The sequence below is a fragment of the Capra hircus genome, chromosome 10, assembly GCF_001704415.2.
Source record: "Capra hircus breed San Clemente chromosome 10, ASM170441v1, whole genome shotgun sequence".
In the NCBI taxonomy this organism is placed as follows: domain Eukaryota; kingdom Metazoa; phylum Chordata; class Mammalia; order Artiodactyla; family Bovidae; genus Capra; species Capra hircus.
The window spans coordinates 6,920,745-6,944,422 of NC_030817.1; the positions used below are offsets into that span (position 1 = coordinate 6,920,745).

The window sequence follows — 23,678 nt, forward strand, 5'->3', positions numbered from 1 at the left end:
CACAGGATTTTGTTTCCTCGGACTCATACTGAGATTTTTCCCATTTAGAGAAAGTTGTTTCCGGATGGAAACATCATATCAATATTTGAAACTGTGGATGAAGCCATTGACATCCTTCCCATCCCCCACCCCAGAATAGCTTCCGGTGACTGCTGTGGTTCCATCCGTGACAGAAGCTGTTTTATGTCATCCCACAGAATGAGGTAATCCCAGGTCAGATGTTTTAAATGGCAAGATTTTAAACTGAAACCTAAGTAGAATTTTTCTTCCAGAGCTATAGAAGTTTATATTAGGGCAGAGTAAATATTGGAAAGATGTTTACTCATAAATAGTAACTGATGAGAATAAAGAGGTGTTGGATGGGGTCTCTGGAGACAGGCAGTATTCCTACCCAGTACAAGCAATATTACTTATCCTGGGCAGCATCCAACTTCTGCCTTACTTCACCACAATCGGAAACTTCCCTCTTTACTGTTGAACAATTCCCTGTTGGGCCCAACTGGACCTCCTTTAACGTCTCAACCTATAATCCCACTTCTCTCAAATGGAGTAACAGATAATTGATTCCTTCCTCCACCGAAAACTCTGTAAAGTGAACAAAAGTATTGATTCTCAGCCACCTAACTCCATTCCCCTTGACCAATTTTTTTTTTCCTTTGGTCAAGACAGTTTAACTTTCTTCCAAGTAAAAATGCTTTGGGTATCCTGAAACCATCCAGGGAATTCAAGTTAAACATCCATTATTTAAGAGGAAGAAGGAAGCTGAAGAGAAAGTAATATGGAACTCTCTAGTAGGTGACATTAAATGTGAGGAACTATCTTGGAGCACAGTGAAGTTTTATTTCTCCTTGAATCGTGAGGGCGATAGCTGCCTTCTCAGCCTGCTCATAAAGGTAGCCCCACACAAAAGTGCTTATTTCCCATGGTTTCTCCTATACATGGAATACCAGTACTGCTTGATCAGCTATTTTAGGGCCTAGCGTACTTCAGTCAAGAGAATGGTGAAGGAATACGGGGAGAAAAGGTGTTCTTCCTTGCTTCTCCATGAGGCATTGTTGGCTTTCTCCAGAACAAACATGAACATGCTTCCTGAATCTTGAGTAGTGTTGCAAGTCAAGCATCAGTAACGTTGCTTGGGTGGGAGGAGGAGAGGAGAAAGGAAAGGAAGGTTGAGAGAACGGCTGAAACTCGACCCCTCCAAGTAGTAAATGAAGGACTTCCTCTCTTCCACAGAGCCGTGGCTTTCTCTCACGCCCCATTTCCTTGCAGCTAATAAACCCTAATGAGATAGCAGTGCCTGTGCACGCCTGTGTTACGCAGCTGTCCTTGCTTGCTTCGCCTCCTCCAGTGGCCAATTTGTAACTCTCATTACTTGTGCTCACTCCTTCCCCTCCTCCCCTCTTTGGGTTTGTCATCCATCCTTATTCCTGTGATCCCATTGCAGCCCCTCTCTCTCTCCCTGTCTCGGGGATAAAGCAAGCAGAACATTTGCACTCCGTTATCATCACCTGAGACAGGCTCTGCTTGAGTGACAGAAAAAGAAAAGAAAAGCGGAATGCCAGGATGCTTCTTGGGTGTAAACAGTTAATCCAGCAAGTTAAGAGCAGACTTGCACCAAGGAACCTATGGAGTTATAATCATGGTATTCTAATCATAGGATTTCTCATTTTCTCCCCACTCTCCCAGACAAAATTCATTGGTGAGACTGGAACTGTAGTAGGTATCACTAAGGATGTATTTTTTTAGAGGTGCTCACTTTGAACATCTGTCCCAGATTCAACACGACTGTGCCATACTCATTGAGACTGCTGGCAGCGTTTTCGGAAGAATAAATAAAACAAAAAAGCAATGCGATGTGAAACTTCTCCCGCCAAAGTCAGAAGAATGACTGCTGTTATCTTCTTTCGAAATGTTTGTTAAAGAACAGAAAGAAATTTAATATCAGCAAATAACTTGCAACCACTTCTTTTTTCAACTTTAAGGTTCAGAATAGCAGGAAGTAGACTGCTATCTAAGTTGTAAAACTCAGGAGTATTTTATTAGAAATATAATCCCTCTGTTTATGATTCATTGACACTGTGCTCATCAAAATAGTATTTGCTCAAAGAGATCGTGGATTGAAGACTTCAAAGGTGTTTTTAATTTTTTTTTTAAACTAGGAGTTTAAGGGTTGCCAGGAATCAAAACAACCTGCACTGCCCACATTCTTAGTTTGCCCCCAGCTAGAAGGTGTAACTCTCTCCTAAGAATGTCAGACGCAATGCGTTTATTCAGGCTTCTTTCCTCGTGCGGTTAATGGGATTGTTTATATGAACTAGGAAACTTTCCACTCCTTTCCCTAACTATGACCCAAAAGGAGTAAAATACTATTTCATCACTTGAGCATTTTGAAGATGAAATTATGTCTGGCCTTTCTTAGTGGCCAGAATTTATTTTGTTCTCCCTTCAAAGAGAGCATTTGGCAGGAACTAATGTACAGAAAAGACAAAAAAGACAGACATTAAACACTACAAGATGTGAACTGAATGGTTAGAGGGTAATTTGCAGCTCTTGCTGACAAGAGATACACATGAGAGTGAGAAACAGCAGAGAGGTTTAGATTAGCTGCACGCTGAAGGTGATGCCTGAGAGGGTAAAAGTAAACTTTTCCTTTTGTCTTTTCAGGGACATGTTGGAATTGCATGCGTGCATTAATGCGAAGTTACTTCAGTCATGCCTGTCTCTTTGTGACGCTATGGACTGATCCTACCAAGCTCCTTTGTCCGTGGGATTCTCTAGGCAAGAACACTGGGGTGGGTGTCATGCCCTCATCCAGGTATCTTCCCAAACTAGGGATCAAACCTGCATCTCCTGTAGCTCCTACATTGAAGGTAGATTTTTTACGACCAAGCCACCAGGGAAGCCCTTTCACAATTTAGGAATATCCTATTGAAAAGACCCTGATGCTGGGAGGGATTGAAGACAGGAGGAAAAGGGGACAACATAGGATGAGATGGCTGGATGGCATCACCAACTCAATGGACATGAGTTTGAGTAAACTCCAGGAGTTGGTGATGGACAGGGAGGCCTGGCATGCTACAGTCCATGGGGTCACAGATAGTTGGACACGACTGAGTGACTGAACTGAACTGAGCTGAACTGATTGTCCTGTAATGCAAAAACAAACCAATCTTAATAAAACTGGTGGAAGCAATTTTTGAATGAGACAGAACTTAGGAATAGGAGAATATGTTCATATTTTTAAAATATCACTTCATCGTAACAGTACCAATGAGGACTTCCCCAGTGGTCCAGTGTTGAAGAATCTGCCTGCCAACTCGGGAGATATGGGTTTGATCCCTGGTCCAGGATGAGTCCACATGCCATGGGGCAACTAAGCTTGTGTTCCACAGCCACTGAGCTCGTGCCCGAGAGGCTGTGTGCTGAAACAAGAGAGGGCACCACAGTGAGAAGCAGTGCTCTGCAGCTGGAGAGTAGCCCCAATCGCTCCACAACTAGAGAAGGCTCAAATGCAGCAGTGAAGACCCGGCACAGCCAAAAGAGAAAAAATAAAAGTAAATAAGTACCAGCCCCAAGCATGCTGTATCCTGCATCGGACATACACTGGTGATTCGATTCTTACATGATAGTATACATGTTTCAGTGCCATTCTCCCAAATCATCCCACCCTCTCTCTCTCCCTCTGAGTCCAAAAGTCCACTATACACATCTGTGTCTTTTTCGCGACCCAGAGGGATGTTGTGGGGAGGGAGGTGGGAGGGGGGTTCATGTTTGGGATCGCATGTACACCTGTGGTGGATTCATGTCAATGTATGGCAAAACCAATACAGTATTGTAAAGTAAAATAAAGTAAAAATAAAAATTAAAAAAAGAACACATAATAAAAAAAGTAAATAAGTATAGATACCAGTGACAAATAGACCAATTAATTTTTTTAACCTCTGATACTTTCATAGACAGTAATTATTTGAAGATCATCTATACTTTTTGAGAACTTGCTTTGTAATATCAAATCAGTCCAAACTCAATGACAGTAGAAATTCCAATCCCATTAAAGGCTTTCGGGCCTGGTGGACTAGAATGCTTTAGAATGATACAGTGTTGAAACCTTACTTTTCCTATTGTTTTTCCCAAAAGCTATACTGATAATAGCAGAACAACAAAATCTGGGATTGGTTTTGTTTAAATCACCATTTTCACTTTCTGAATTTTCTGGTTAGCCACCTAACATGAAAGATCTGAAATCAGATCTTGCTGTCATAAAACCAATATTATATGGTAATCAGGGGAGTTATTTTATCTATTTGTATCAGCTTTAGAAGAAAGCAGGAATTCAAGACATTTCCCTTGATAAGTACCCTTGAAGCCAAGAAGCTTAGGAAAGGTCAACACATTTTGCAAAGATCTGTCAGAAAATGAGATAAGGGTGTTGTGTATGTGTGTGCTCAGCTGTGTCTGACTCTCTGATTATCTAGCAAGAATACTACACTGGGTTGTCTTTTCCTTTTCCAGGGGATCTTCCCCACCCAAGGATAGAAACTGTGCTTCCTGCGGCTTCTGCATTGGCAGGCAAATTCTTTACCACTGAGCCATCTGGGAAGTTTTATTAAGTTTTCTTGAGATTGGAAAAAAAAAAAATCACATAAAAACCACTCCTTTAAAGTTGCTTTTCAGTATTTTTAGTGTAATGGCAGAATTGTGCAGTAATAGCCATTCATCCCTAAAGCGTTTCTGTGCATTGACCATTTTTTGACTTTTTATATACATGATATCATACAATATGCGGTCTTTTATAACTGGCTTTTTCTTAGTGTAATGTTTTCAAGATTCATTCATGCTGTAGCTTTTGTTGGTGTTTCATTCCTTTCTTTTGCTGAGTAATATTCCACATTTCCTTATCCATTCACAAATTGATAGACTTTTAGGTTGCTTTCACTTTTGGGATTTTATGAATAATGCTACCACAAGTATTGATATGAAAGTTTTATATATATAGGTGTTTTCATGTCTCTTGAGTAGTTATTTATGAATACAATTGCTGAGTAATATGGTAACACTATGTTTCATATTTTGAGAAACCATCAAACTCCTCCAAAGAGATTGCATCGCTTCATATTTCCATCAGCAATATGAAAGTTCTGAGAGCTCCACATCCACACAACACTCATTGTTCGTCTCTCAGTCATGTCTGGCTATTTATGACCCCATGGACTGCAGCACGCCAGGCTTCCCTGTTCTTCACTATCTCCCTGTATTTACTCAAAGTCACTTCCATTGAGTCAGTGATGCCAACCAACTATCTCATCCTCTGTTGCCCTCGTCTCCTCTTGCCCTCAGTCTTTCTCATTCTCAAGGTCTTTTCCAGTGAGTCAACTCTTCACATCAGGGAGCCAAAATATTGGGGCTTCCATTTCAACTCCAGCCCTTCCAATGAATATTTGGGGTTGACTTCCTTTAGGATTGACTGTTTTGATCTCCTTGCAATCCAATGGACTTTCAAGAGTCTTCCCCAGACCACAGTTTGAAAGCATCAGTTCTTTGGCACTCAGCCTTCTTTCTGATCCAACGCTCATGTCCTTATATGACTACTGGAAAAACCATAGGTTTGACTATATGGACCTTTGTCAGCAAAGTGAAATGTCTGCTTTTTAATACACTGTCTAGGTTTGTCATAGCTATTTTTCTGAAGAGCAAGTGTCTTTTAATTTTGTGGCTGCTGTCACCATCTGCATTGATTTTGGAGCCCAAGAAAATGGAATCTGACACTATTTCCACATGTTCCCCATCTATTTGCCAAGAAGTGATAGGACCAGATTTTCTTTTCTGAATGTTGAATTTTAAGTCAACTTTTTCACTCTCCTCTTTCATCTTATGAAGAGGCTCTTTCGTTCCTCTTTGCTTTCTGCCATTAGGGTGGTGTCATCTGCATATCTGAGGTTGTTTATATTTCTCCTGGTAATCTTGATTTCAGCTTGTACCCCATCAGTCCAGCATTTCTCATGAAGCAGGGTGACAATATACAGCCTTGACATACTCCTTTCCCAGTTTGGAAATAGGCCATTGTTCCATGCCTAATTCTAACTATTGCCTCTTGACCTACATACAGATTTCTCAGGAGGCAGGTAATGTGGTCTGCTATTCCTATATCATTAAGACTATTTCGCAGTTTATTGTGATCCATGCAATCAAAGACTTTAGCATAGTCATTGAAGCAGACTTTTTTTTTTTTTTGGAATCCCCTTTCTTTTTCTATAATCCAACAGATGTTAGCAATTTGATGTCTGGTTCCTCTGCCTTTTCTAAATCTAGCTTGTACATCTAGAAGTTCTCGATTCATGTACTGCTGAAGCCTAGCTTGAAGGACTTTGAGCATAATCTTGCTAGCATGTGGAATTTATGCCAGCAATCTGAGAGCTCCATGTCCACAAAGCACTCATTAGTGTCCTGCTTTTTAATTATAACCATCCAAGTGGATGTGAAGTGATATCTTACTGTGGTTTTGATTTGCATTTCCCTGATGACTAACTGTATTGAACATCTCTTCATCTGCTCATTGACATTTGTACATACTCTTCAGAGAAGAAGAGTCAAATCTTTTTTTCTATTTTTTAGAAACTGGATATGTCTTTTTATTGTTGGTTCTTAAAAGGTTTTTTTTTTTTTTTAATTTAATATTTTTCTGGATAACAGCCCCTTCTCAGATAACTGATTTGCAAATATTGTCTCCTATCCTAAGAGTTCTTTTGACTTTTTCAAATAGTGTCACTTGGAAGACAAAGTTTTTTTAATTGTAATGAAGGCTTAATCACCTATTTTTTTCTTTTATTGATTTAATTTGGGTTATATCAAATAAAACATTACCTAAAACAAGATCTTGAATATTTATTCTTTTTTTTCCCCAGGAAAAAGCATTTATTTATTTTTTTTCTGGTTTAATTTATTTATTATTATTATTAATTTTTTTTTTTACTTTACAATATTGTGTTGGTTTTGCCATAGATCAACATAAATCCACCAAGAGTGTACACATGTTCCCAATCCTGAACCCCCCTCCTACTTCCCTCCCCATACCATCCTTCTGGGTCATCCAAGTGGACCAGCCCCAGGCATCTATAGATTCAATGCAATGAATATTTACCCTTATGTTTACTTAATAGTTATATACTCCCAACTCTTGCATATAGAATTTTGAAAAATTTTGATTTAATCTTTGTTAACAGTGTGAGGTAAGGGTCCAACATTATTCTTTTCCTATGGATTGTCAGTTACACAGCACTATTTGCTGCTAAAACTAGGCTTTAGACATTGTTGTCTGAAATCAGTTGACCAAAAATGAAAGCTTTATCTCTGTACTCTCAGTTCTGTTCCATTGATCTATATCTCTGTTTTTATGACTGTTTCATATTGTCTGGACTACTATAGTTTTATATTGTGCTTTGAAATTGTGAAGTATGACTCCTACAACTTTTTTTTTCCTTCTTCTTCAAGATTGCATCAACTATTTCAGAGTTTTCTCTCTTTTAGAATCAACTTGTCAATTTCTTCAAAAAAGACAGCATAGATTTTGAGAGGGATTACTATTGAATTTTTAGATTAATTTGTTTATAGTATCACCATTTTAACAGTATTAGATTTTCTAATTCCTGAACACAGAATGCTTATTTGTTTAACTAAGTCACCTTCAGTTTCTCCCAATGATGTTTTGTAGTTTTCTGTGTATGAGTCTTATACATTTTTTGTTGTTTTTTTCTAAACATTTATTTATTTTCGATACTATTATAAATGTATTTTCCTGTTAAACATAGTTTTACATTATCTTTGCTGTTTTAGAGAAATCAAATGTATTTTGTGTATTAGACATATATCATGAAAACATGCTGAACTTTTTAATAACAAATGTTTTTTTCTAATTAAGATTTTCTACATCCAATATTATGTTATGTGTGAAGAGAAACAGATTTATATGTTGCTTACTTTTCATTATGGATGTCTTTTTTTTTTCATGTTTTTAGCTCAACTCTCCTGGCTACATGTTCCAGTATGATTTTACAAAGTGTTGAGAATGGACATCTTTGTCTTATTCCTGAGCATCAAAAGACAGCTGTCGGTCTTTTATGATTGTGATGAAACCTGTAATATTTTCATAGACTGCCTTTATCAGCAAGAATATTCCTTTCTATTTTTTATTTATTTTTTCATCATGAAAAGTCATTACTGCTTGAAAGGTGAATTTCCTGCATCTATTGAGATTGTCATCTGGCTTTGCCATTTATTATATTAATATGTTTTACATTGATTTTTGAATGTTGAACCAACTGCCTTCCTGGGATAAATCTCAGTTGGTCTTGGTATGATTTTTTTTTTATATTGCTGTATTTAGTTCGCTAGTATTTTGTCAAAGAATTTATGTCTATATAAGATATAGTCTTGTAAAGAATTGATGTTAATTTTTCCTTAAAGTGTTGTTGTGACTTTTCTTAGAAGACCTGTGTGAGCCTGAACTTTTCTTTGAGTAAAATTTATTGAATAGTAATTTATATTTTTTTAGTTTGTTTATGTCTTTATTTAAACTTATTCTTGAATGAGTTGTGGTTCTATATGTCTTTCTAAGAATTAATAAGTTTCCTCTAGTCTAATTTTCTGGCACATGTTTATTCATAATATTTCCTTAAAAGGTTCTATATTTCCCTAAAGTCTGCAGTAATGCATCCTTATTCATCCTTGATTTTATTAATTTATGAAATCTCTCTTTTTTCATTGAAGTTAATCTAAAGATTTATCAACTTTGTTGATCGTTTTAAAGAACATTTTTTCAGTATTGTTGATTAATAGCTATCATTTTTCTGTTTTTTCCTTCATTTCTTAATATTTCCATTCCATGCATTATCATTTTCTTATCTACACCTTCTTGGAATTAGTGCAGTATTTCCAGCTTCATGAATAAATCTCGACAATCAAATGAATCTGTATAAGTGGTTTTTAAAGGATAAACAATAAAGATAAATAAAAAATCAATATGTTGAAGTCTCATTGCCAGCTCACTTGGCCCCAGTTCTTTTTACAATAATGGTGGATAGCATGAAAAGTTAATCATAGCATCAGCTCAGCTCAGTCACTCAGTCATGTCCAACTCTTTGCAACCCCATGGACTGCAGCACAACCAGGCTTCCCTGTCCATCACCAACTCCTGAAGCGTGCTCAAACATGTCCATTGAGTCAGTGATGCTATCCACCATCTCATCCTCTGTCGTCCCCTTCTCTTCCTGCTTTCTAGCTTTCCCAGCATCAGGGTCTTTCCCATGAGTCTGTTCTTCACATCAGGTGGCCAAAGAATTGGAGCTTCAGCTTCAGCATCAGCTCTTCCAGTGAATATTCAGGACTGATTTCTTTAGGATTGAATAGCTTGATCACCTTGCAGTCCAAGGGACTCTTAAGAGTCTTCTCCAGCACCACAGTTCAAAAGCATTAATTCTTCATTCTTCAGTGCTCAGCTTTCTTAATGGTCCCACTCTCACATCCATACATGACCACTGGAAAACCATAGCTTTGACTAGAGGGACCTTGATTGGCAAAGTAATGTCTCTGCTTTTTAATGTGCTGTCTAGGTTGGTCATAGCTTTTCTTCCAAGGAGCAAGTGTCTTATAATTTCATGGCTGCAGTCACCATCTGCAGTGATTGGAACTGCAAAAAATAAAGTCTGTCACTGTTTCCATTGCTTCCCCATATATTTGCCATAAAGTGATGGGACCAGATGCCATGTTCTTAGTTTTCTGAATGTTGAGTTTTAAGCCAGTTTTTCACTCTCCTCTTTCTCTTTCATCAAGAGGCTCTTTAGTTCCTCTTCACTTTCTGCCATAAGGATGGTGTCATCTGCATATCTAAGGTGATTGATATTTCTCCCGGCAATCTTGATTCCAGCTTGTGCTTCTTCCAGCCCAGTGTTTCTCATGATGTACTCTGCATGAAAGTTAAATAAGCAGTGTGACAATATACAGCCTTGACGTACTCCATTCCCAATTTGGAATCAGTCTGTTTCATGTTCAGTTCTAACTCTTGGTTCTTGACCTGCATACAGATTTCTCATGAGGCAAGTAAGGTGGTCTTGTATTCCCATCTCTAAGAATTTTGCACATTTTGTTGTGAACCACATAGTCAAACACTTTAGCACAGTCAGTGAAAAAGAAGTAGATGATTTTCTGGAACTCTCTTGCTTATTCAATGATCAAGTGGATGTTGGCAATTTGATCTCTGGTTCCTCTGCCTTTTCTAAATCCAGCTTGAACATCTGGAAGTTCATGGATTATGTACTGCTGAAGCCTGGTTTGAAGAATTTTGAGCATTACTTTGCTAGCATGTGAGATAAGTACAATTGTGCATTAGTTTGAACATCTTTGGCATTGCCATTCTTTAGGATTGGAATGAAAACTGACCTTTTCCAGGCCTTTGGTCACTGCTGAGTTTTCCAAATTTGGTGGCATATTGATTGTATACTTTAACAGCACCATCTTTTAGGATTTGAAATAGCAGTTAATATTGAAGGAGCCAAAGACCATCAGTTTTTGGTATATGGAATGCTGTGAAAGTTTTTAAGATGACAATGAGTTAGATGTTATAGTGTCTTTTTTTTTTTTTTTAATTAGGCTAGAAGTATGTTAGTCACTCAGTTGTGTTTGACTCTTTGAGACCCCATGGACTTTAGCATGGCAGGCTCCTCTGTCCATGGGATTCTCCAGACAAGAATACTGGAGTGAGTAACCATTTCCTTCTCCAGGAGATCTTCCCAACACAGGGATAGAACCTGGTCTCCTGCATTGCAGACAGACTCTTTACCATCTGACCCACCAGGGAATTACTCTGAAAGCACCAATGTATTTTGGATATCTTACTTAATAAGCATCTCCTTTCCTGCTTCCTGTTCCCCACTGTGCTCCTCTCACCATCATAGATATTCCAGATCCAGATTTCCTCTTAACAGCTTTCCCTCACTTTTTTTCTAGGTGCTGCTAAAGGGAAGCCCAAGTCAGAGCAATACCTATTATAGAAGCAAAAAGAAAAAAAAAGCAAATAAATCCAACATGGGAAAGAAATTCTCCAGAAGATTTAAGACAGAGAGGAGTTTGTTATTGGATCTTTGACTGATGGTCAATGCTAAGAAATGTGCAAGTGTCTGAACATCTTTGTAATTTCTATTTTGAAAAAGTCCCTGGAACACTCAGAAGATGATTTTCCACTAGGCCATTCAATGTCCCTGAAAAAATTTTAGAATAAAATGTTTAATTTAATCTTTTATTTTGTTTTGGAGTGCGGTTGATTAAAAATGTTTTCTCAGTTTCAGCTGTACAACAAAGTGATTCAGTATTCTTTTCCCAATTAGGCTGTTTCAGATCACTGAGCAGACCTCCCTGTGATAAACAGTAGGTCCGTGTTGCTTATGCATTTTGAATACAGCACTGTGTACGTGCTAGTCCCACACTCCCTAGCTGTCTCTCCCCTGCACCTCATCCTACAGGAACCGAAAGTTCATTCTCTAAGTCTGTGAGTCTGTTTCTGATTTGTAAATATGTTCATGTATATTGTTTTTGTTATTTTTAAGATATAAGATGGCCTTGTAAACAGACTTTGCTTTAACAGGATACATTGAATATTAAAAATAGCAAAGCATTTTAAAAAGCAAATCCAAATAATCTTGAATATATAAATACTTGACTCAAAAGAGTACATAGAACAAAGGAGTTACTGATCCATTCTTTAAATAAGCATAAATAGATGAATATACATGCCTGCTTCTACATATATATATATATATATATATATATATATATATATATATATCTCAACACATGAATGGCATGAAATATAAGTGGTCAGATGGTCAGTTGAGTTGGAAAATAGTTTGGTTCCTTTTCCCTGTCTCATTTATATGGCTATGCTTTCAAGCATACCTAAAAACCATTTCACATAGATTCTTTAAAAATATGTATCCTAGCATATGTGAAAATAAAGTTTCAAAGTGATTTTGGAAATGTTTTAAAACAAACCTCATGCACTATATTTTAATAGGCTATTGAAATACTTTTTCATTAACTATAAAATGTTGTATGGTGTTGTTATAAACATCTTGAAATTTAATACCTGTTGCAACTGATGACTGACATGAGGGTATAAATAGCTACGAAGAAAAATATGTGTGGAACCAAGACTGTGGAGCACTGGCTTTATTTCTGGCTTGAGACACAGCCAGAGAGAATATGTCATTGTCTTATAGAGACATTAAGAATTGGGACATACCATTAAGGGGAGGACTCTCTTTAATTAGAATGAGAGAGCATAGTGATGCTCAGTAGCATTAGACATCAGAGTATAAAAGAAAGGGGAAACAGTTCATGTTAAACCAAAATTTATTTTATCCTGTAAACATAAAAATTCATTAATTCGAGGTGAATTATTAGAACAAACCCATCACTGACACTAATGGGAAGACGTCTACTTTCCTAAAAGTTATATGTACTTTAACTATTTGAAGTTTCAACCTACTTTACTACTGGGTGAACAATCTTTTAAATCATGTGTGCTTTTTTTTTTCTTTTTTAAGGATCACAGTTTGAGAGGAGCCAGAGGGAACACATGAGGAATCTCGACCTTGGGCTTTCTAAGGTGACAGCATTTCAAGGGACAGCAAAGATGCCAAACAAAAAAACAAAAGTTGAGTCTTTCGCTGGTGCTAAATTCATTATGGTGGACAGGTTTAATCAGTCACAGGCCTCAGAAAACGTAGCTGAAAGGATGAGCAGGATTTTTACAATTCTCCTTGTTTGCCGTTTTGCTCTCCGCTTCTATCTCTGGGCTTTTCTGGTGGCTCAGATGGTAAAGAATCTGCCTGCAGTGCAGGAGACCCAGGTTCCATTCCTGGGTTGGGAAGATCCCCTGGAGAAGGGAATGGCTACCCACTCCAGTATTCTGGCCTGGAGAAATCCATGGACAGAGGAGCCTGATGGGCTGCAGTCCATGGGGTTGCAGAGTTTGTCAAGACTGAGTGACTAACACTTTCATTTCACTTTCAGTTTTTGTATCTCCAGTGTTCCTTCCCTTCTTCTCATCTCCTTTCCTTCTCTGTTCGTTACTACTCTTCTGTGTGTGTCTGTCTGGCTGTCGCTCTCCATCCCATCACTGTTTGGTCTTTAAAAAATCTCATTATGTGATACAAAATATACTACTTTTCTTGGGTGACCATAGTATTTTGGTGTCCTTTACTATATTTGTGACCTCACACACCGTAAGCTTCATTTTAAGTCTAAAAACTGAGGAGTATGATAGAACTGCATCCTGGAAGAGACAGCAAACATCAGCACACGGTCATCAACGTTTTACTCTTTTTTTTGTGCAAGAAATGTTGTATCTTCTCAAAACATTCTATAAATTCAGTGAGCTCATTTTATTACTGTCTAATAGAAAAAAAAATTAGCATGTAGAGACTTGTGTTAAAGTCTTCTCTGAGAAATGGAGCAGAATTTTTTCCTTTCATAAATCAATTGCTGAAAGAAACTTTGGAGATATAACAGAATGATATAGCTGATCTCCTATATCAAATTGGATACATTTGTACAGTACTAGTTGTATTTTAGGGCTTAGTGATAAGGTCAAATGGAATATTCAGAGTTTTTTTTTTTAGAATTCTGATTCTAGGTTATCATATATATGTAATTGAAAAGTGAAAGGGTTAGTTTCTCAGTCGTGTCCAGTTCTTTGCAACTCCGTGGACTCTAGCCTGCCAGGCTCCTCTACCCATGGAATTCTCCAGGCAAGAATCCTGGAGTGGGTAGCCATTCTCTTCTCCAGGAGATTTTCCAACCCAGGGATGCAACCTGGGTCTCCTACACTTTCCACTTTCACTCATGCATGAATGAACTGCTTAACAGTTGATGATTCTTTTAAAATAAATAACAATGTACATGGCCAACTCTTTTTTCCCTTTTTGGGAAATTCTTTTACTTACCCATAAAATTAGCAACAAATGAAAACATTATTTGTTGGCATTTATTTACTATCTATATTTCTGAGTTGGATGAGGAGTTCAAAATGTTACCTGTTGAGATTCAGAAGTTTGGTTCAGTTCAGTTCAGTCGCTCAGTCATCTCCAGCTCTTTGTGACCCCATGAAGCGCAGCACACCAGGCCTCCCTGTCCATCACCAACTCCCGGAATTCACCCAAACCCATGTTCACTGAGTTGGTGATGCCATCCAACCATCTCATCCTCTGTCATCCCCTTCTCCTCTTGCCATCAATCTTTCCCAGCATCAGGGTCTTTTCAAATGAGTCAGCTCTTCACATCAGGTGGCCAAAGTATTGGAGTTTCAGCCTCAGCATCAGTCCTTCCAATGAACACCCAGGACTGGTCTCCTTTAGGATGGACTGGTTGGATCTCCTTGAAGTCCAAGGGATTCTCAAGAGTCTTCTCCAATACCACAGTTCAAAAACATCAATTCTCATCAATTCTTTGGCGCTCAGCTTTCTTTATAGTCCAACTCTCACTTCCATACATGACCACTGGAAACACCATAGCCTTGACTAGATGGAACTTTGTTGGCAAAGTAATGTCTCCGCTTTTTAATATGATGTCTAGGTTGGTCATAAACACCATATAATCTTTAATGATGTTAAATACCCCATATATTTCTGAAAGCCAACAGGAGCTTCATAATTGTCTAGTATTTAGAATGCACCTTTCACTCAACTAACTGAATAATTCAGCTTACCAAATTATTTTCTTTAGTATAGGAATTTTGTACATCAAGAAGCCTAAGGATTAATGACAAAGGTAAAATACGGAACATTTTTAAGAATAAATTTCCAAATATTTTTTTACTATATATTTGAATATGGTTAAACTTGAAAGTTTTGACTTTTTCATAGTTATGTATGAAGGCAAAATACAGACACACACACATACACACAAATACATTGACTACAAATCATGTAGAAAAAGACCTGTATCATCTGCATTTCATGAATAGTGAAAAGCACTTAATTTCTTTAAAAAAATGCTTTTTTTAAATTATATGAAATGGGGGTTCATTCTTAAACTCTCTTTACAAATATTCCATTAAAGAATTAAGTACAAAATATTGGCTCTTCCCTGGTGGCTCAGCAGTAAAGAATCTGCCTGCAATGTAGGAGCTACAGAAGACATGAGTTTGGTCCCTAGGTTGGGACATCTCCTGGAGGAGGGAATGGTAACTCACTCCAGTTCTAGCTTGGAGAATCCCATGGACAGAGAAGCCTGGCGGGCTATAGTCAAAAGTGTTGGAGATGACTTAGCAACTAAACAATGACAACAACAATCAAATATTGAAGAGTACCCTCCAGCATTCCTGGATTTTAGAAGTTGAGTCATCTCATTTAGTGATTTGGGATGGGGAACAGGAAACAGGGCAGTTTTCAGCTCCTTCCTTCTGATGTTTGAGATTTAGAAGTTTAGGGCTTATCAATAGCCTTTGAACACAGCCACATCAGAGAGTCTAAGAATGGTGGGAATGAACTTTGCTAACCATTATAGTCCAGTATGTCTTTGAAAGAGAAAATATACACGCTAATTCAGGAACAAGGTCTAGAGTTGGATACCCAAATTTAACATGGTGCAATTCCAAGTGTGATGAGTTTTAGGTATAACCTACTCTAACCTGTTCATGTTCTTTTTGAAGAAACTGATGTCTGGAGTGGATTCATGATTGACCATTAGCTACAGGTCAAGTTACTAGCCATCCATATCAATGTCTGACTGGTCCTCTTTGCCCAGAAAGTATACTTTAGTAATATAAAGAGTCCTGGAGGAGAGAAGACCTAAGAGTCATATAATCATCCTCACCAAGATGTTTCATTTCACATTACAAGCAATTGATTAAGTGGCCTTAAGTCCATTTGGCCATGAGTGTGATACAATTATAAATAAAGGATGGGACGACGAGAGCCAGAAGCTAGATAAAGATAGCTGGATGGTTTCCAACAGTATCTATAATAGTGAAGTGCAGTTGTTATGTGGAGTCTTGCAATTTACTGTTATTTTTCCCCCAAAACAAAACAAGCAATAAATAAATAATACAGATTAAAACCATTTTTTTCTCTATTCAGAGTGTTTTATAAAAAATACTGTTTGCCTTTCTATTAAAATGTAAAATTGCTGCTACAAAAGTATATCATTCAGCAGTCGCCCGTTGTCAGTAATCTAGAGCAAACCATAGGCAGAGTTTGTGGCACAGGGAACACTGTAGTGACTGCCTTCATACACATGAAAAGGCTGTACACATCCACTGTCACAGTTGATTACCAGCTGTTTTGTGTTGTTACTCAAAAAGACTTTATTTTCTTATCCAGGGCAAGCCAAGGACTTTTGTGGGCTCTTTGGCTCCTAGCCTAGATTTTACAGGATTCTAGGGTTGTGTTGAGAATTCAAAATGTGTAAGAAACTCTCACACAGGCAGCCAAATCACCAGGAAGAAAACTATAACTCGATGATGTTAGTGTTTTCTCCAACAGCTGACAGACAGAGCAGCTGACTTTCAAAGGGTTGTTTTCATTAAGTTACCTCCCACCCAGTGAAACTCAATTTGGAAACAATTCCTCCACTCTCGTAGTCTCAAATCTTCCTCACTGAGGTCTTACTAAATGGGGCCTTGTAAAAACTGCACCAGAGGGATTCGCTTATTGCAGACCAGTTTGTTCTTTTAATGAAGCTGAGCAAATCTTGGGGCTAATTTAGCAAATTCATGCATTGCACGATGGTATTCTTCCAGTACTAATGGCCCTAAGACTCAGACTCATTCGCTCAGGGGTCTCTGGCTCTTTGCGACCCCATGGACTGTAGCCTACCAGGCTTCTCCGTCCATGGGATTTTCCAGGCAAGGGTACTGGAGTGGGTTTCCATAGCCCCAAGAGATACTGCTTAATCCTCCATAGATCATACTCTCTGCCTGTTTTTGGAATTAGTCCTCTTCTCCCCTCAGGTATGCAAAGCCTGTTGTGATGCATCACAGTTTAACTGGGAAGTGTGTTTAGATGGAGAACTGTGAGGCACTTCCACATATTAAAGACAAGCAACACATCCACTGGCCGGTATTCCATCTTCTACTGCCATCTGGAAGCTCTGGCTTCACTAGAATAAGGCCTCGAGATCTCTTCCTGTAAGGCCTCTTTTTTATGACATCTAGGTGGCATCTTATCATAGCAAACACCCTCTTCCAACAACACAAGGGACGACTCTACACATGGACATAACCAGATGGGCAATACCGAAATTAGGCTGATTATATACTTTCCAGCTTAAGATGGAGAAACTCTTCAGTCTTATACAGTCAGCAAAAACACACCGGTAGCTGACTGTGGCTCAGATCATGCCTTATTGCAAAATTCAGACTCAAATTGAAGAAAGTAGGGAAAACCACTATACCATTCAGTATGATATAAATTAAATCAATTATGATTGTTCAGTGGAAGTGACAAATAGATTCAAGGGATTAGGTCTGATAGAGTGCTTGAAGAACTATGAATGGAGGTTCATACAAGAGGCAATGATAAAAAAAAATCCCCAAGAAAAAGAAATGCAAAAAGGCAAAATGGTTCTCTGAGGAGACCTTAAAAATACTGCATGTGTTATATACAAAATATTACATATATGTGTAAAGTATTACTTGTATTCTTCAGTGCAAGAATGATATTGTGATGCTCTTATCTATATTGTCTTTTCTAGATCATCTATGAATATGAATATCTGCTGAAGTATTTATGGTGAAGTGCTTCCCTGGTAGTTCAGTGATAAATAATCCTCCCGTCAATGCAGGAGACTTGAATTTGATCCTTTCACCTAAGAAGGAAATGGCAACCCACACCAATATTCTTGCCTGGAAAATCCCATGGGCAGAGGATCCTGGTGGGCTACAGTCCATGGAGTCTCAAAGGGTCAGGCACAACTTAGTGACTAAACAAATTTACAGTGAAATGTCATATTGTCTCAAGCTTACTTTCCAATATGGCAGAATTTTAACAGTTGGTGAATCCAGGTGAGGAATGCATGCTGTTCATTGTATAAGCCTTTTATATTTTCCAAAATTTTGATTTTTTCAAAATAAAAATTTGATTGAGAAAAAAAAATAGCTGAGAAGAGAAGAGAAGCTATATGCAAAGGAGAAAAGAAGACATATACCCATCTGAATGCAGAGTTCCAAAGAATAGTAAGAAGAGATAAGAAAGCCTTCCTCAGTGATCAATGCAAAGAAATAGAGGAAAATAACAGAATGGGAAAGACTAGAGATCTCTTCAAGAAAATTAGAGATACCAAGGGAACATTTCATGCAAAGATGGGCTCGATAAAGGACAGAAATGGTATGGACCTAACAAAGAAGAAAATATTAAGAAAGGGTGGCAAGGATACAAAGAAGAACTATACAAAAAAGGTCTTAATGACCCAGATAACCATGATGGTGTGATCACACCAGACATTCTGGAATGGGAAGTCAAGTGGGCGTTAGGAAGCAGCACTACAAACAAAGCTAGTGAAGGTGACAGAATTCCAGTTGAGCCATTTCAAGTGCTAAAAGATGATGCTGTGAAACTGCTGCACTCAATATGCCAGCAAATTTGGAAAACTCAGCAGTGGCCACAGGACTGGAAAAGGTCAGTTTTCATTCCAATCCCAAAGAAAGGGAATGCCAAAGAATGCTCAAACTACCTCACAATTGCACTAATCTCACACACTAGTAAAGTAATGCTCAAAATTCTCCAAGTGTGGCTGCAACAGTATGTGAACCGAGAAACTCCAGATGTTCAAGCTGGATTTAGAAGAGGCAGAGGAACCAGAAATCAAATTGCCAAAATCCCTTGGATCATTAAAAAAAGTAAGAGAGTTCCAGAAAAAAAAAAAAAATCTAGTTCTGCTTTATTGACTATGCCAAAGCTTTTGACTATGTGGATCACAACAAACTATGGAAATTCTTAAAGACATAGGACTACCAGAACACCTTATTAGACTCCTGAAAAATCTGTATGAAGGTCAAGAAGCAACAGTTAAAACCAGACGTGGAACAATGGACTGATTCCAAATAGGGAAAGGAGTACGTCAAGGCTGTATATTGTCTCCCTGCTTATTTAACTTATATGCAGAGTACCTCATGTGAAATGTCAGGCAGGATGAAGCACAAGCTGGAATCAAGATTGCCGGGAGAAGTATCAATAACTTCAGATATGCAGATGACACCACCCTTATGGCAGAAAGTGAAAAAGAACTGAAGAGCCTCTTGGAAACTGAAAGAGAAGAGTGAAAAAATCGGCTTAAAACTCAACATTCAGAAAATGAAGATCATAGTATCTGGTCCCACCACTTCTTGGCAAATAGATAAAGACACAGTCGAAACAGCAGCTAAGTTTTTCTTGGACTCCAAATTCATTGCAGATGGTGACTGCAGCCATGAAATTAAAAGATTCTTGCTCCTTGGAAGAAAATCTATGACCAACCTAGACAGCATATTAAAAAACAGAGACATTACTTTGCCAACAAAGTCCATCTAGTCAAAGCCATGATTTTTCCAGTAGTCATGTATCAATGTCAGAGCTGGACTGTAAAGAAAGCTGAGTGCCAAAGAAATGATGCTTTTGAACTGTGATGTTGGAGAAGACTATAGTCCCTTGGACTGCAAGGTGATAAAAACATTGAATCCTAAACAAATCAGTCCTGAATATTTACTGGAAGGACTGATGCTGAGGCTGAAGCTCCAATACTTTGGCCACCTGATGCAAAGAACTGACTCACTGGAAATGACCTTAATGCTGGAAAAGATAGAAAGCAGGAGGTGAAGTGTGATGACAGAGGATGAGATGGTTGGATGGCATCACCGACTCTATGGACATGAGTTTGAGCAAGCTCTGGGTTATTGGTGATGGACAGGGAAGCCTGGTGTGCTTCAGTCCATGGAGTTGCAAAGAGTCGGAGATGACTGAGTGACTGAGCTGAACTGAACTGAACTGATTTGACATCTATGTGAAGTGAGTTTTCACATCTTACTGATACATTTTGCCCAGAAATTAGAAAATAAACACTCACATTAAACACACATCTGCAAGAGTGAAAAGGTGATAGAGATATTAGTTCAGGAGAGAAGGGAGAGAGAGGTACCTTAGAGTGATATTCAGTCTTGTTGGATGTTGGTATGGACCAGGTCAGGAAATCTAAAATGGTTTCTTAAGGGAAAAATATAGGGGAAAAAAAAAAAAAAAGCAAACAAAGAGGCTAGCTCTTTAGGAGTGTCAGTGTATGGAGAATGGAAAACAAGAAGCATAATATCTAGATGTGAACAAGAAAACAGAAAATGACATTATGACTCTTTGTTGGAATCAAGGTGATTTTGAAAATGAATCAGCTATTGAATTCAAAGAATAGATCCAGCACCAGACTTCTTTGGGGTTGGCATAGAACTGGGTCAAACACCATTAGCATTCTTGAAGAAGACTGTCTTCTTTGTTACTCTTTAATTCTGGCTCATTTTATCATCTGTGGTGTTCCATTTGACATTTTATTTAAAGTTGATGTTATCAAATATCTTAAGAGGAATGGTCACAAACATCTGGAAAATGAAAGTCTTAGTTGCTCAGTCATGTCCAACTCTTTGTGACCATTATGGACTGTAGCCTAGGAAACTCCTCTGTCCATGGAATTCTCCAGGCAAGAATACTGGAGTGGATGGCCATTCCCTTCTCCAGGGAGTCTTCCTGACCTCAGGATTGAACCATGTTTCCCACATTGCAGACAGATTCTTTCCATCTGAGCCAGCAGGGAAGCCTGCAAACATCCTGAATGAAAGGTATTTCTTGAGTCCATGTTGGACCTTTGGATTCTGATGTGTCTCCCAATTCAACAGAGTATATGCTTAGACTTACAAATTTCTGTATATATCATCCTAAGAGGAGATCTTAGAGATCAAACCAGTCAATTCTAAAGGAAGTCAACCCTAAATATTCACTGGAAGGATTGATGCTGAAGCTCCAATATTTTGCCTACCTAATGGAAAGAGTTGACTCATTGGAAAAGACTCTGATGCTGGGAAAGATTGAGGGCAAGAGGAAAAGGGGGCACAGAGGATGAGATGGTTGGATGGCATCACTGAGGCAATGGACATGAGTTTGGGCATACTCCCAAACTTCACTATCCAGGAGGTAGTTAAGTACAGGGAAGCCTGCTGTGCTTCTGTTCCTGGGGTTGCAGAGTCAGACATGAGTTAGCAACTGAACAGCAACAAAGAAAAGGTCAGCCTCAATTCGATTATACTTGCACTGAGGTGTGACAGCTAAGTCACAAAGTTAAAAAATTTTGCTTCTATAAAAATGTTTTGCCTTAATTTTTCTTCTTAAGTATCATATAGAGGTTATTCAATATTAGTGGTTTGTTGTCCAGTATTATTGATGGTGGTGTCCAATATTACTAATCAGTCAGTTCTGTTCAGTTTAGTCACACAGTCATGTCTGACTCTTTGTGACCCCATGGACTGCAGCACAACAGGCCTTCCTGTCCATCACCGACTCCCAGAGTTTATCTAAACTCATGTCCATTGAGTTGATGATGCCATCCAACCATCTCATCCTCTGTTGTCCCCTTCTCCTCCTGCCTTCAAATTTTCCCAGCATCAGGGTCTTTGAAAATGAGTCAACTCTTCACATCAGGTGGGAGAAGTATTGGAGTTTCATCGGCATCAGTCCTTCCAATGAACACTCAGGACAGATTTCCTTTGCGATGGACTGGTTGGATCTCCTTGCCGTCCAAGGGACTCTCAAGAGTCTTCTCCAACACCACAGTTCAAAAGCATCAATTCTTCGGCCCTCAGCTTATAGTCCAACTCTCACATCCATACATGACTCCTGGAAACAATATTACTCATAACAGCAACTTTTTACCCAGTATGATGTGGCCCTCTGACATGACAGAATGTTCACTGTCCAGGAGTTAGGATGATGTCATAGGGCTAGCATGTAGATATTTTTAGTTGCCAAAGAGACAGTGCAAGCTCTCATTCATTTTTACTTTGTAAGAAATGATTGTCATTTCTAATTAGTGCACACTTGGGATGGGCAAAATCACATCCCACTTGTCTTCTGGCTAACATCATCTCCCCTTCAGTTCAGTTCAGTGGCTCAGTCGTGTCCGATTCTTTGTGACCCCATGAATCACAGCACGTCAGGCCTCCCAGTCCATCACCAACTCCTGGAGTTCACTCAAATTCATATCCATCGAGTCAGTGATGCCAACCAGCCATCTCATCCTCTGTCATCCCCTTCTCCTGCCTCCAATCCCTCCCAATGGGTCTTTCCAATGAGTCAACTCTTCATGACGTGGCCAAAGTAGTGGAGTTTCACCTTTAGCGTTAGTCCTTCCAATGAACACCCAAGACTGATCTCCCTTAGAATAGACTGGTTGGATCTCCTTGCAGTCCAAGGGACTCTCAAGAGTCTTCTCCAACACCACAGTTCAAAAGCATCAATTCTTTGGTGCTCAGCTTTCTTCGCAGTCCAACTCTCACATCCGTAGGTGACTATTGGAAAAACCATAGCCTTGACTAGACGGACCATTGTTGGCAAAGTAATGTCTGCTTTTGAATATACTATCTAGGTTGGTCATAACTTTCCTTCCAAGGAGTAAGTATCTTTTAATTTCATGGCTGCAATCACCATCTGCAGTGATTTTGGAGCCCCAAAAAATAAAGTCTGACACTGTTTCCACTGTTTCCCCATCTATTTCCCATGGAGTGATGGGACCAGATGCCATGATCTTCGTTTTCTGAATGTTGAGCTTTAAGCCAGCTTTTTCACTCTTCTCTTTCACTTTCATCAGGAGGCTCTTTAGTTCCTCTTCATTTTCTGCCATAAGGGTGGTGTCATCTGCATACCTGAGGTTATGGATATTTCTCCCTGCAATCTTGATTCCAGCTTGTGTTTCTTCCAGTCCAGCGTTTCTCATGATGTACTCTGCATAGAAGTTAAATAAGCAGAGTGACAATATACAGCCTTGATGTACTCCTTTTCCTATTTGGAACCAGTCTGTTGTTCCAGGTCCAATTCTAACTGTTGCTTCCTGACTTGCATACAGGTTTCTCAAGAGGCAGGTCAGGTGGTCTGGTATGCCCATCTCTTTCAGAATTCTCCACAGTTTATTGTGATCCACACAGTCAAAGGCTTTGGCATAGTCAATAAAGCAGAAGTAGATGTTTTCTGGAACTCTCCTGCTTTTTTGACATCTCCCCTTAGTCCCTTGTTTTTCTTTGCTTGTATGTTAAACAGTCTTTAACTCCTTGTTTTTATTTTTTATGTGTTTATTTTGCAACCCATCAGTAACCTCACAGTCCTCGAGGCCCAGGATGTGAATGTGTGGTATAGAGATTCTGTCATATGCTTTTTTGTCTCAATTGTTATTCAAATTGCCAAATGGGATTTGATGGCTGACCACCAGCCCAGAAAACAGGCTGGGCAACAGGCCCATTGCACATCAGAAAGACCAGTACCAAGATAAAATTGATCCTCAGACTTGCAATTTATAGCTAAAAGAGGAGTTAAATGATGCCCCCAATTAAAATTCAGAGAATCAGTGTTTTGTGGCAGGATAACCAATTATAATATTTCCCAAAGTTTAGGGGAAAAAAAAAAAAA

General features: G+C 38.7%; 1 long non-coding RNA gene across 1 annotated transcript; it reads left to right on the forward strand.

Annotated features, from left to right (window-relative positions):
* On the forward strand, positions 2,767 to 11,248 carry LOC108636903. The gene is made up of 3 exons (XR_001918621.1): positions 2,767 to 2,792; positions 8,013 to 8,225; positions 10,999 to 11,248. It is a non-coding gene; the product is annotated as an uncharacterized LOC108636903 (long non-coding RNA).